This window comes from Dreissena polymorpha, chromosome 12 (genome assembly GCF_020536995.1).
Source record: "Dreissena polymorpha isolate Duluth1 chromosome 12, UMN_Dpol_1.0, whole genome shotgun sequence".
Taxonomy (NCBI): Eukaryota; Metazoa; Mollusca; class Bivalvia; order Myida; family Dreissenidae; genus Dreissena; species Dreissena polymorpha.
In genome coordinates, this window is record NC_068366.1 from 37606391 (window position 1) to 37622433 (window position 16043).

The window sequence follows — 16043 nt, forward strand, 5'->3', positions numbered from 1 at the left end:
ATTTAGAGCATGTTAAATGTTCAGTTTTACGGTTGCCTCGCAAATATCATAACTACAACGAAAATGTGCGACTCAAAACAATATTGTTTTAATTTTGTCAATTTACCAAACGTGAAAAGGTCCCCTTAAGCCATGTATAAAATACTTCAACTATTATTACTGTGTGGTTTATGCAATGGTAGTTCAAGCGGCAATTTTGTTTGCTAAACAACTAAACAACTGCATAACAATGTGATTTTGTTGTTGTTGTATATGTATTTTCATTTATATTATATTGATAAATAGCGTTTGCTAAATTCTGCTGAAACTCTTGAAGCAAATGTAAATGTAACTCGAACGCACTTATTTATAAAGCATTATAAAGCATAACAATATAAACACATTAACGGGAACACATAATTGCAAAATCCAGTACAACACATGAAAGTAATATTATGTTGACTTCATAATTTCATTACACATTTCACTAGTGGTTTAACTTTTTTCATACGGGAACCAATAGTGGGCAATTATTAAATGTTAACTTTTATTTGTTTGGATACGGTTTTAAATGCTGTTTAATTTTCTGGTTTAGCTATAATTTGAGATGGTTTCGACGATAATTAGTTGCAGCAGGAAAGTTGAATGTCAATTTAATTGCACTTATTTTTGTGTTTTGCGAAATGCAAACTTACAACAAAAATTTAATATATACCCAATAAATCCTTCATGCGTCTGTAATGAATAATTGCATGACTTGAACTATAAACTGTTAAAATAAAGTGAAATAATATGTTCCGCATATATGTCGAACTACATTCCAGAAATAAACATAATTATTAATAATTTTAATCTATGTTTAAAATTATAACAGTTTGATTGTGGATTTCTGCCTGTTTTTCTTATAAATAAGCAACAAATAATATCAAAGTTAATTGATCTTATAAGGCTTCATATTACTGTGTTAAAACGTGATATCACGTAGTAACTGATCTCTTTACTCGGGAATAATTTTAGCCGACGATAACACATCTGTAAAAAGAATTTCCGTCCAAAATAGTGTGTTTACTTGATTTTTGTTGTTTGTGTTAAACTCTCTCTTCTCCGAAGCTATCGTAAACATAACCATCCTAATGGAAATCTGCTCTACACATGTTCCCGCAGGTTATATTAATCGTTGTTACACTGTTGGGTGTTTGTGAAAAATGTGACATTAACATTAATTTCAACAAAGATTGTATTTTCGAAGATAGTTTTGGTATCTTTTATCCTTTACGATATTTGCCGAATTATGTAATATTTAGTTATCTGATTTGTAAATAAAGTATACCCGTTAATTAATCATCGTTTGTTTTGTTTAAGTTAGTTTAGCATCTCTAGTGCTTAATAATAATAATAATAACAATAATAATAATAATAATAATAAATAAAATATAATTTAAACCGAATTATGCATGTTTGTAAGTATTAAATGGTCTTTAACTTGTTTAATTGATATAAATACAACTTGTAACGTACCAAATGAAACGTGTGGTAACATCTTTCTTAATAACTCACCAACTATATTTTTTAAATATTTTCTTTATGTAAAGAAACGTCAACTTTTATTTCATTTAGAATTACTTTATTAAGGTATTTATACGAAACCATTGAGAACACATTTGGAACATACCATAACATTGTAAATTGAAAAACTTTGTATGCCAATCCACGTTTTCGTCAGTTCGGCATAATAATCTAATGTAGGTTATGTGGTTTATGTGGTATTTGATTTATGTGTATCTTAGTGTTTTTTGTTTCTTAAAGTTAGTGCTTCGTTTAATAGTATTTCATTGTTTATTCACATTTAGCAAATTATTTATGTTGTAGTAATAATAAGTTTGCTCCAAAATTAAAGGCATACATACTAAGGAGCATATATTTGTAAACATAATGTGTTTTCGAAAAGCACTCTTTAAAGAGGATAGATATATAGGAATGACATTAAGGGTTAAATCACTCACATCTTTAATCCATATCGTGTGAAATTCGATAATACACTATACTGCTAAGTAAATTGACTTCTTTTATTTAGGCTATCTGAAAAAGTGCGTTCTATATTTTGATAATGATAATCGCGTTTAAATCATACACACATTTCAAAGTATTGGTCGCGAAAGCATTGTTATGTTGATAGGGATATCTGTCAATGTGTCGTTAACTATTTTGCTTTATCGCCTCATGTAGTGTTGTGGAAAAAATGAACTCAAAGTATATACTTTGATGTTCCATTTGCTACGCATTTAAATGTATTTTATTTTGCTATCGTCTATAATTTCTTTGTATTATACATGCTTATGAAATGTACGGATACTATTGTTGATATATGATGGTTATTTGAAACATAATTTGCTTAAAACTACGAACGAATTGCTTGAATGTATGATTGAAATACTTACGTATTGACATGATTTAATAAAGCTAGTGGTTGTCAATAGATTTTTTTTATATCTAAACCAACCGTGTTTAGAAGGAATTCCACGACATGTATGGATGACCAAAACATATCCAATATATATGCAAAAGATTGGTTTTATTTATTTGATATTGCTTTTGCATAGAATATTTAATGGTCATCCCAAGAGATTAGTATTGCAATAATTGAACATGTTCGAATATTCAAACACTATTTCAATGTACCCCTTTAACGACAGCGAACAAGATATACATTCGTTTTAATGGATAGTTTTATTACTCATGTATTAGTTAATTCTTAATTAATTTGCATGCATGCGTTTAAAAAAAACGAGTGACTTGCATTAAATATGTTGTGTTGTATAACGATTGTAAACACATATATACTATAATAGGCAAAATTAAATGGCAACTAACGCTAACTGAGAGTTACATATTTCGTCTACAGAATCGTGTCTAATTTGAATGATTGTAAAAACGCCGTGGAGAACAAACGATTATTTCCAATCCGCGTAGGGATAACATTAGTTTTTTTCATTTTTTCGAACATTGTCGGTTGACAGTTACGAACATTGCTTGATAAATCGACAGGTAAATACTATTTAAATAATATATTACTATCAAACCGTTTAAGATGTTATAATCTGGATCCTTTAAGAGGTAGAAAATGGTTCACAAAGAAAGGACTATATGCCAATTGAAAACATCTTGCTTTTCGTAAAAGCCCACAGTCTCTATTGTTTTATTAATACTGTTATTGAAAAAGTATTTGCCTTCGTAGAAGACGTAAATCATTCGAAGAAAAAAGATAATTTAAAATATAATAAAGCACGCCGTTTGTTATACTACTTAAATATCGGCGATTCCTTATTATACAATTATCATGCGATAATCCAGTCAAAACACTATTAGAATAACAATAATTTAAGCGAGAAGTACACCTGCATGGACAAAATATGCAAATACTAAATCGTCAATCTGATATAATTAAAGAGTTCAATTCAAGTCAAGATAGCACCTCTGTTATTAGCATAATTACGGATATAATTCAAACAGTCATGTTCATTGATTACCCCTGAGTGGTACTACACTAAAAGTGTTTCAAAAAGTGTTGTCTCTCGGTTATTAGCGCCTTTCTAGCTCACATGTAAAGGCCCTAGACATGTCATCTATCAAAAATGAGTATAGTGCATAACGCAGCTCCATTTATTAGACAATTAATTACAAACTTGTCATATATTTTCATCTCATGGAGTTGTTGTAGCGCGTCGACTGGCTTTTCTGGACTTGGCTCAAATGTCCAGATCTTTCATAAATCGAAGAGACAACCACGATATAATACAGCTAATCCAGACTGAACATCGTCATTAAATTAGCGCTTTTTTTTATTAAATCTTTTTTTTAAACGCGATTCTTGATAACTAATCTACCAACCAAATATCAAAGTCCCGGAAAATTCTTAACAGCTTTAAATCGATAATCTCTTAACTGAGCACATTTATCAGTCCCTAATCTTACGCGATATTAAAATATACCATCCATAACTCGTGGAGGTTATTAATACCTCTGTGTAAAAATCTGCCTGAAAAGGGTGAATCTTCGCACCTTTTGATAGCTGCGAACGGATGATTAGGTTTATGGTTTATTTCTTCGCATAATCAGCAATACATGCATTTGGCAAAATAAATCATATAATAAATACAAAACCGCAATGAGATGAAGTTCGGCTATACAGAGAATTATTGTATGCAATATTGATAATTGTTATTCCACAAGTAAAGGAAAACAAATTATAACATATAAATAATGTCGATAGATACTATTAATAAAGCCAAGAAAGGCTAAAGAAACAGCACAAACAAATAAAAACAACAATGTGAAGGAATTTTAAGTTGTGTTCTACAAGTAAGCTACAAACATATCATTTATGAACAACATCTCTACCCAAACTTCAAAAAAACGTGTTGCATTTCTATGTTTAGTAAAATTTTCATTGACCTTAGTAAGACTGGTCTCCAATACACTTCCATGCTAGGTTTGCATATTAGCAACAAGTTTTTGTAACATAGACCTTTAAAAACACTTGACTAGTTCCAATTGCAATTAAATCTTTGTGCATTATAAATAAATAATAAATATTAGTACAATGCGTCCATCAAAACTCAAGTAATAAACTGAAAGTTCTTTTTCTATTTTAAGTAACGGAAACGTTGACCTTCACTTGACATGCCACACGTACAATATAAAGCTTGGTCTTTATGTAAACTACATGAGAAAAACATCTCTGTGATGCAATATCTCCCTCCAAACATGAGTTATTAAGCGTCAACTTTTTGTCTTTTTCAAGAAAACAGTAACCTTGATATTGACTAGACATGCTTCAAATACAACCACAAGCCAGTTCTCTATGCAAGCTTACTATATACATTTACAAAGTTTCACCAAGAATATTAATTACAAACAATTTATATACCTGAAAACCCTCTGTTCGTTGTTTGTATCTATTTTTCGTAACAATGACCTTTCCTCGAATGTACTCAAATGCAAGCCCAACCAAGGATTTTATGTAAGCTACCTAAACTCAAAAAAATACAGAACAATATCTTCATCCAAACACAAGTAAAGTAATTTAGCAGAAATATTTTTAATTTTTTTAATTTTAGTAATAATGACCTTGACGAGACAAACCCCTAATACTATGCCAAGCCTTGTCTCAAGGAAAGCTTTCTACATCATGCTATATAAGTTTCATTAAGTTCGGTCGACGCAAACGCAAGTTTTCAACCTGTTTAATGTCATCCGCCTGCCATACCTCAATCTAATAATATGGATCTTCTACTTCGTTTAAAACCTAGTTTCCCATATAGGCCTTCAATAAAGATTCGAGGAAACGTTACGTTTTGTGATAATATACATGTATTACCAAACGTGCGTTACTATGATGTTAATAGATAATGAGGAATTTTATATATCTCACTGTTCTTGCACTTCTCATCGCATTTTTTAATATTTAACGTTTAATTATTTTTGCATACAAATTATCTGTATGTCTTAGATAAAACAATAGACGCTTCATTAGATTTAGGAATATTCTGACACTTTCTGTTTTGGATTTTCGGCCGAATACCTTGATAATTAGTTGGAAAACCATTCTTTATAGTCAATTGTATTGTTAGCGTGTTGTAAAAGTTAAAAATTACAACAAGTTGTGTCCCCTTTTAAACTTAGCCATTCTATCATATCATGGTATTCAATATAAACTATTTTACAGTAACTTCACTGAGACCGAACGGTAATTAGATGTTAATGTCAGATCTTACCTAATCTCGGGGATTACACGATGTTTATGCCGTTGCATTTTTCTTAGATATTAAAAAACACACAATATACGATCAAAACTGGCCACGCATTAGCTGCAAATTTGTGGCATCCACTTGCTACAGATTTTGACTTGTTGTGTCCAGGTTTTTTTTCACTAGTGCGACTATCTCTTATTTCTATAGAGTTGTGGAATCTTCCGTCGCATGCAACACAACGCACATGGTCGTCATGTGCTTAACGTAAAATACGTGCCTGACACTCAATTTAGCCATCAGTACGTCAGATCTATTCAAACAAAGGATTCGTATTTTATGTTGTATTTTATTATGGCCCGAATTATTCAAATTATTGTCAATGGGTAATAACAAATAACAAATGTAATTATTAAAGTAATTGTCCTTGTTAATGCGTGGCCTGCTTTTGTAAAACAATGCTACTAGGATTGAAATAAAAACGTTGTCTTTAGTGTTACTAGTTTATGGCGACCAATTCAGTTTAAAAACCTACACAGTGTAGCCCGGCATCTGCCATTTTTTTCAGGCACAATAAAAGAATGACATATTTGGTTTTGGAAAGTTTCCAAAGATACATAATTATATAATGCTCAAACAATATTTTCTCTCAATACCTAGAATGCCCCATGATTTAACAGTTTCCACACATATTTTCACAATGAAAGCAAATAAAAACGATGTCTGCTGGATATATACTTTACACAACACAAAAACAAAATGAGAAGTCACTATTTGGCGAGTATACAGCGGCCGAATTGAAAAATTACACACACACTAATGCAAAATTGTGGATCGGTATTTGGTAGAAAACAAGTTCTATTAAGTTTTGCCAGTCTTCGCTTCAACTCCCCAGGACCGAAAAGGTTCTCCAAATATTTGCGTTTTTCGAGGCATACTTGATGTGCTATTTCATGTGGTAATATGCCTAACTACGATATTTGAGTTCAGTCCTATGCAACAACAGAAGCATCTCAAAAGGCGACCGGGCCAGATATGAAATCGCTCAATATATTTGCATTAAGACTGTTGGTGGAGGCCAATGGGTCTTTGAGACTCTAATATTAGGCAAACAACCAATAATTTAATTTTCGGTTATGTTTTGACGAATTTATGAACGGAAATATTAATGTTCTTGTCAGTTTAGTCAGAAGAAAAACTAAGAATGTTGCGCCGGAATTACAATATTCTGGACATAACAACTCAAAGTGATTCGCTCGCATTACACATTTCCTATTATTTCTAACCGTCAGCAGCAAAACTTAGAATGTCACGCCGTCACAGCACAATTAAGATTATTTCAACTCAAAGTGATTCGCATTCATTACTTATTTCTTACATTCTTAAATGTGAAAACATACAAAAAATACATCGGCGGTACAGATTTCGTTCATAGTTTGTTGGAGCCAAAAACATATCAACTCAAAGCGATTTACTGGCTTCACATATTTCCTTTAATATCTACCTTACATAATTTAAATTGACAAAGTAAAACCAGCGTTATGAACACTTCCACACATTTGAACTTTAAGTTAGTATCTAGCATTACAAAATTCATATAATTTCTAACGGAGGTCAAGCTCAAATGGTTCCGCCGGCGGTAACAACTCACATAATGAATTGGCTTGAATTGTATTGCCCGATATTTTAAGATGTAAAAAAACTTTTGATATATGTGAACTTCAACTACCTCCACCACTACTATCGCCTTTCCTACATTGTCACTAATAGTACTGCTACTAATACGAATAGTATTATTATTGTCACCACCAACAAAACTACCACAGTCTATTATCACAGTCTACTACTACTACTTCTACTACTACTTCTACTACTACTACTATTATTATTAATATTACTACTACTACTATAATTATTTATAGTTTTTCTTAACAACCGCAGGTGCTACTTACGCATGATGTTTTCCGTAACACTAGTTTACTTTTGTTTAACGTTGCAGCTAGTTCAACTTCTTATGCTTTTATAAATACTAAAATAAATAATAAATTATGAATTCAAACGAGGCCCATCCAGTAGCCATTTATTCTCAAAAAGCATTGATGCGCTTGTTTACAGGTTGGTAAGCGTGGAGTGTTTTAAGGAATGAACGAATCAACTAACACACGAACGTACAAAAAAGCGAACGCACGGGCGAATGACCTTTCTTTGGATGTTAGGTGTCAATGCACTATAACGCAACCACACCCGCGAACGACATGCCCCCTTTTCCAAAATCTGGCACGTAAGCATACGTGTCTGACTTCCATAACCACACAACACCAACTACTACTCATCATATTATTAGCGTAAACTTTTATCCTGGTTGTTAGTATCACACTGCTAGTACACTAGACGGTATGCTATGGGATTCGAATAAAGCTTTATTTTTCCGGAAAATAGTGAAACGGGGAATCGTCCATCCTGTCAAATTTCACGAACCGGAAATCTGAAGACTATTACCACTACTAGTTTTGCTATGCACCGGCTGCGATAAAACTGAGAACTGAAGGAACCGGATAATATTATGTCGTCGCGTTTCCGTGCACCCAGCTATGCAGGTATTATTGCCAATCATTGTCTTTGAAAAGAGTTTAAGTGGTTGTTTAAATAGGCATCTGATTACAAGGTAATGGCTTTGTTTTTTAACTGTCATTAATGATAATCAACAGAAATACTGTTGTATAACTGCTACTCTCTAACATACAACACATGGACGTGTAAATGAACGCGATCATAGACTTACGGTACGCCTTCGATATTTTCATTTGTAAGAAACTAAAAAGAGGAACATTTTACACTAATTACTGAAACTTTACATCCAAACAGTAAACGCTCTAACTCTGATTATATTGTACCTAGGTCACTGATAAAGGTGTTCCTCTTGTACCAACGAAAACATCACTATTGACGGAAGGGTGATTGCAGCAACTTCCGGATTGATTGTTGTTAATTTTACGACGCTCATGAGCGTTTTTTTTTTTGCATTTGGACCAATACATAGAATGAGCTTCTATAGTGAACACGTATGTCCCTCTCTGTTGTTTTTATGTTAACCTGTGCCGGTTCTGTCGTGAAATGTGCTCGCGTCCAGTTTTATTGACAGAATCTTGCGTACGTCAACGTAATTTATAGAACAACTTCTATTTTGTCTGTCTCACTGTTATACTTTCGAATAAGTCTTGGAAAAAACAAAACAAATGTCAAACCTCTTTACTTACCGAAATTCCGTCATTTCTATGTAAGAATTAATAGTACAATCTTCACAGCTAGCGGTTTACAACATCCGCTGGCATTTTAAAATATGGGTCCTCTTATTGCACTCACTAAAACATTGTTTTCAAATATATAGCACAGAGGGATATAAATGTATAAAATGAGATAATTCGCGTTTGTGTCACACATGTATTAACTAAAAGAAATAAACATTGAATAAATAAACTTGGTTAAACATTATGAACTAGAACTGTTGATGAGGATATAACGATGCATAATCTATTTCTACGGAATACAGGAAAATAATCTGGAAGCTTCAAACTGTGCAGTGAACCGGGATTACCCACATTTTACTTTAATACGAAAGTTACTTAATAAAAATATCTGCATTTACTACATGAAGATCAAAATGTAACACACTATTTATATCGGAGTAACAAAATAGTCAACCGTTTGAAATATCTTAACATTATGGTTCTTACTCAGAATCTTATCTTTCTATCAACATTTACTGGAAATTGACAGTTTTTCCATGTATCAGGTTTTTGTTGATTGAACCCATTTTGCTTATTTAGTCAGAGGGTCGATTAAAAAATAACGGTGTTAAAGTAATAGTGTGTAATTGTGCAACTGGTAAAATGTTTAATTATAGATCAGAGCTTATGTACTTATACTATTAAAATATCAATATCTCAGTAACATTCCGTTCGTTATTTTAAACTAACGATTCGCCGATGTTAAGGAATAATAAGATAATAATCCGTCTTTTATTATCATTATACAATCAATAAATATAATGACATATAACGACTTATACTCAAATATCATTCTTTTGTGGGGTACAATTACTAACATAATTCAAATAAAAACAAGACCAGGTGTTGACTAGTTTAACGCACGATTTTGAGTAAGTACATCTATCTGAGATTAAAAAATTGAGCTATGGTTGTTTATTGATAAATATCACCGTATATGTGCACGTAAGCAAACTCAGTAAATATAAATTGATACGAAAAGCACATTCTTACATATATTTGGAACTGTTTAGTTATACAATGTCGGGATTTTTTTATGTAAACTTAAGATTATCTTGCTATTCACAAAACGAAATAAACACATATAACGTGTGTGTGCTTGCTTTTGCGCCGTTACAACAAAAGAGTATTTAAGTCATAATGCGGCGGTGCGCCGATACAACAATATAGTATTTAAGTCATACTGCGGCGGTGAGCCGTTACAACAATAGAGTATTTAAGTCACACTTCGGCGGTACGCCGTTACAACAATAGAGTATTTAAGTCACACTGCGGCGTTACGCCGTTACAACAAAAGAGTATTTAAGTCATATGCGGCGGTACGCCGTTACAACAAAGAGTATTTAAGTCACACTGGGGCGGTGCGCCGATATAACAATAGAGTATTTAAGTCATACTGCGGCGGTGCGCCGTTACAACAATAAAGCATTTAAGTCACACTGCGGCGGTGCGCCGATACAACAATAGAGTATTTAAGTCACACTGCGGCAGTGCGCAGTTACAACAATTAAGCATTTAAGTCACACTGCGGCGGTGCGCCGATACAACAATAGAGTATTTAAGTCACACTGCGGCGGTGCGCAGTTACAACAATATAGTATTTAAGTCACACTGCGGCGGTGCGCCGATATAACAATAGAGTATTTAAGTCACACTGGGGCGGTGCGCCGATATAACAATAGAGTATTTAAGTTATACTGCGGCGGTGCGCCGTTACAACAATAAAGCATTTAAGTCACACTGCGGCGGTGCGCCGATACAACAATAGAGTATTTAAGTCACACTGCGGCGGTGCGCAGTTATATCAATAGAGTATTTAAGCTATATTGTGGCAGTTTGTAAACTTGTTTTAACTCACTTATGGGCGAACTCAGAGGATCTGCGGTTATCCAGCATTACCGGATGCAGAGGTACAATCTGAAGGTAAATCGAGATAACGCCCCCGCATTAACAGTACAACCCCTTCACATAAAAAGGTCATGTATGTTTGCATACACAAGTATTATATTTTTTAATAATACTTGTGAACTACGTTTATTTAAACTTACGTTCTTAATAAATTATGTGCTTACACAATTTAGTCTTCATAGTTATACCAAAATATAGCATAAAGTCATGACGTGCATCATATTATCATCGTCAATAATAAAACCTTTGAAATCCCGTCTATGAATTATGTAATAGATCTATATGCATCTTTGGTTTTCCAAACGAATGCTCATATGTTATGGATGTGATATTGTGCTACAATGGGTTTACCATACAAGTAATACACTGGGATTCCAAAGAAGAAAAAACCCCGAGCAGCTGGGATTATTAAAGATAAACAAACTATGCCGTGTAGTGTCATTTTTTTAAATGAATGCTCGAAGAGTTTGCAAAGTTTGGAAATGGAATTGAATTGTACGTACGTGTATAAATCTTGTTGAAAAAGTCATTTATTACTATTTTAGTGCTAACGTAATGTGTTAACGATGTCAGTATTCTTCTGAGTATCTTATTTCACATATGGACAAGTACTACCATTGCAAACATATATTTATAGAAAAACATTATTCATGACATTGATTATTCACATTTTCAGTAGTCATTATTGACGTATTTCTTATGTTTTGGAGGAAATAATATATTTTGTCAGAGAAATCCCTTAGCTATCAATAACATCGGATGATGGTCAAATAATAATAAAATATATAAACATAATATTTGCGTGCATGTAATAAAATCCTCGCAGAACACGAACCCCGAAAAAGGTGTTCATATTACGCGCAAACCGTCTCGCAAAACGCGAAGGATAATACGGCTCGTTAAGTGTTTAAGACATTGAATTAAACCATTAGAAACCGAAACTAAATCATAATGAGAGAAATAGGTTAAATAAGTACAAATGTCAAAGTTGTTTCGGAATTATCTTATATGATTATTATGATTTTTATGTTTAAAAGTTATGCTAACGTAGTGATCAATAACAAACAGTATACGTCGTATTTGTATACAAGAGGATTTTACTCTGGAGTTTCCATATTTTTCCTTTCGAGTTTTCAATTTGAGATTCTAAAAATAACTATTTCGGGAACCCACAAATTTTGAATTGTGCAATATATATTTATATTCGCTTTGAAATCGTAGTAATCGTGCAGGTAAATGAGTATGCTAAGTACGGTTTTAAATAGTGAGTCTAGATACCAACAAATTGTATGGATTTTGTTGTACGTACTGCGTTACCGTTCTGTAAAGAATAACTCAATTAAAAAAAACAACAAGCTTTTTTTAAGATTCGTACGCGTTCAATTGCTCCGCGAGAGTGAGCCCCAAAGTGTATATTGTTATTATTACATCTGCTCTCAAACGATTAGGTCTTCAGAGCCTTTCCTGAACGGGCATCTACTTTAATTGTTTAAATCACTTTTGTCAAATAGACGAAATGGGATGTACGGGGCTGAAAACGTAACGGGGCTTATGCACGGGCATTTATTTCCTATTCAGACGAAACCAAGTAAGACCAGTTGGTCTAATGATATCTCAAACTAAGTACTTCAACTAACCTAATTGAATAGTGTCATATAGATTGAAATTAAGCTTAATAAGTTATGAACACTATAAATATGTTTTCCAACATAAAATTTGGCCAATCGATTTGTCAAAATTGTATGTTTTGATTTTAACAGTTCATCTCCATATTCACGTTTTCAACAATATGGCTATATTTAAAGGGACCTTTTTACAGATTTTGGCATGTATTCAAGGTTGTCATTAAATGCTTTACATTGATAAATGTAAACATTGCATCCGTGCTCATACAGTGAGTGATGTATTTTATACTCCATATAAGCAATCTTCGTAGTGTCACAAACAATAACGACAACAACAGAACTCTCCAAATTATTCAATCGTTTTGCGTTGCAACGCTTTATAATTTTCAGGTTTTTTAATCGTCAACATAACAAGTAAACATATACCTATTTATTTATCCATCTATTTTATTTGATTTGTATTACCAATTGCACAAGTTTTTCTTTCGATCAAAACATGCCAATGAGGAACAGACACCCATCGGAATGCTTAATATGCTTTTTCAAAGGATCATCATCCGCGCTGAAATCATTTAGACCTATACCACACTGGAAGCACCTGATTAGGTCGCTGGTACTTGAGATAGAAAACGAACATTAAAATATTAACATTCCTCGACTTGCCATTAAATTATTTTTCTAGAATAATCGAAATAATATATAATGATAATAAATTTTTAATACCAATAACAAAGAAAATGTGCGAATATGAAACATTTGTTTTCAATTTTGTCAATTTACGAAAACGTGAAAAGGTTTCTTTAAAGCTATAACGGTAGAACGCAATTTAGTTTGCTTCTTTTGTATGGTATCTTATCGTTGATCTCGACCAGAAAATATAATCCATGATAATTGAAAAAAAGTCTCTACTTTGTCGGCAATGATTGCCATTGAGGAACTACGCATTTGATGGTCATGAAATACTTTCTCAGACTTTTGAACTCACGTAAAGCTATGTATTTGCTTAATCTTCATGAAACATTTACTAAATGAAATACTGTGTCACACCATATGAATACTGTGTAATGAGGAGTCTTATATATTTGATCACAAGGCCACATCCAAAAATACATCTAGGAATACTCTAGACCTTATATGGCTACATGTACGGGCGTCATCATTTAACAATTGTATTGAAAACTGAAATGGTATTACAATAAAATATATTATAGTGCAATATGGTGATGCCTGTCTGATGCCAATTTTGAACAGTCGTTTTAAAATAAAATGCACTTCAATAATACATAATTAGGAAGCATGTTTTCCGTAGAAAAATCACATTGAGAAGAGGCGGTTATGTTCCATTCGTTTGAAAGCAAATTTAATTATTTGCATAAAGTCTTTATAGTCAGCATAAATTGTTGGTCATACTTGAGTCTTCAGAGACTATTAGTAGTATATATAAAATGTGTCATGTAATTTTAAATTTGTTGAAAACCTTTCTTATTCATATATACTGACACATAGTCTATGTATCTTCATTTCTAACAATATGTTTCTTGCGTTATTCATATTTAACACGAATTTATCTTCAGATACTGCTTATGGCGAATCATAATTCAAATATTGCATACATACTTTGATAAGTCGTGCGATTGTGCATTATTTCCGTTATTTTCGTTTTGGCAGTTATAAATTTTTTGTTAATTTTGCATTGCAGAACCAATAAGAGCATACTTCAGTATCGTTCATGTGACACGTGTCCGATTCAAAAGACTACAAAAAACGTCTTCACCATTTTTTCGATTGCAAAATCCTTTTTCAATCAAGATGTGCAAAACACAAGTCAAAACATCGTCAAATGCAGACGTTAAAAAGCTTGCACGGTATCCTCATTACAACAAAGAATCTGCAAGAATAAAGTCATATGAAACATGGCCAAATACAGAGCCATCGGCTGAAGATTATGCCAAAGCTGGTTTCTTTTACACAGGTAAAATATATAGTTCATATAAACTATTAAAAATTTTTTTGCGTTTTATTTAAAGCCTACGTATTTAACCTTTTCTGCGTATATCTTTATTATCATCATATTATTTCGACTATTCTAGAGAAAGAATTTAATGGCAAGTCGAGGAACGTTAATATGTTAATGTTAATTTTCTATCTCAGGTACCGGCGACCTAGTCAGGTGCTTCCAGTGTGGTATAGGTCTCAATGATTTCAGCGCGGGTGATGATCCTTTGAAGGAGCATATTAAGCATTCCGATGGGTGTCTGTACCTCAATGGCATGTTTGGATCGAAATTAAAACTTCGTTTGCAATTGGTAATACAAATAAATGAAATTGATAAAAAAATACTTACATAAATAAATAAATAAATAAACATGTATATACTTGCAAAGCAAAAAGACATAATAGTGCTGTTACGTTTGTTTGTAACAAACTGTTACAGAAGGACATAGAACAAACCAAAGAAGCATTCCATTTGAGGAATACTTACACAGATCGTGCGTATAGACTTATCGTTCGTTTATTTTGATTTTTGTTTCCACAATTATTCATCAGGCAATGATTTTTATTCATCTAAACAATAAAATATCGATCAATGAATATTCCGCTTATATACCGTTATAACGTCAAATTGATCTCGAAAGTGCTAAAAAATCAATATAACGCTAATTAAGTTCACAAACATCAGATTCATTTAAGCGAATCATAAGAGCTACGCCGTAGAAAAGATATACGTTAATAAATATGTTCATATTAATTATTTATGTACTCATTGATAGTATATTACAATTTCAGCCGGCTGTGCAATAGCTAACTCTCAATTCATGACGGTTGAATCAAGAATGTTAACCTTCAAAAACACCACCTGTCCCTTTTCACAAACACCAGAGGCGTTGGCAGCGGCTGGGTTTTATTTTATAGGTTAGTAAATATTAATACAGATATGCTTAAAGTGTATGCCCACATATTATTAATTGTTCTGCGGTAGCATTTGAGTAATAACTATTCTAAATGATAAAGTATGGGCACAATTTTCATGAAAATTTGCATCATAAACTATCAATTGTTCTTATTTTAATAAGGTCCTGGAGATATGGTGCTGTGTTTTTCGTGTCAAGGAGGTTTATCCGACTGGAAAGAAAATGATGACCCGTGGACAGAGCATTGCAAATGGTTTCCTGCATGTGCATTTGCTCGAGAAATTAAAGGGGAATAATTTATTCAAGAAATTCAGCAAGAACTATCCGCTCACATTCGGTATGAAATGTTCGATGTATTCAAACCGGTGTTTTAAATTTAAGGTTAACGTTTGATCACACAGTTTTAAAATTAAAATAAGTGTATTTAGTTAGACGTCATTCTAAATCCGACAGTTTAAAAGTACGCCCCTTTGTTATTATACGACTGTTTTTACATGTAGAATTCGTTCTGGTATGTTTTTAAATTTTAAATGGATGTTCGATTTGCAGATTACCATCATTATAGGCAGGGTGTGGTTGGTGTGA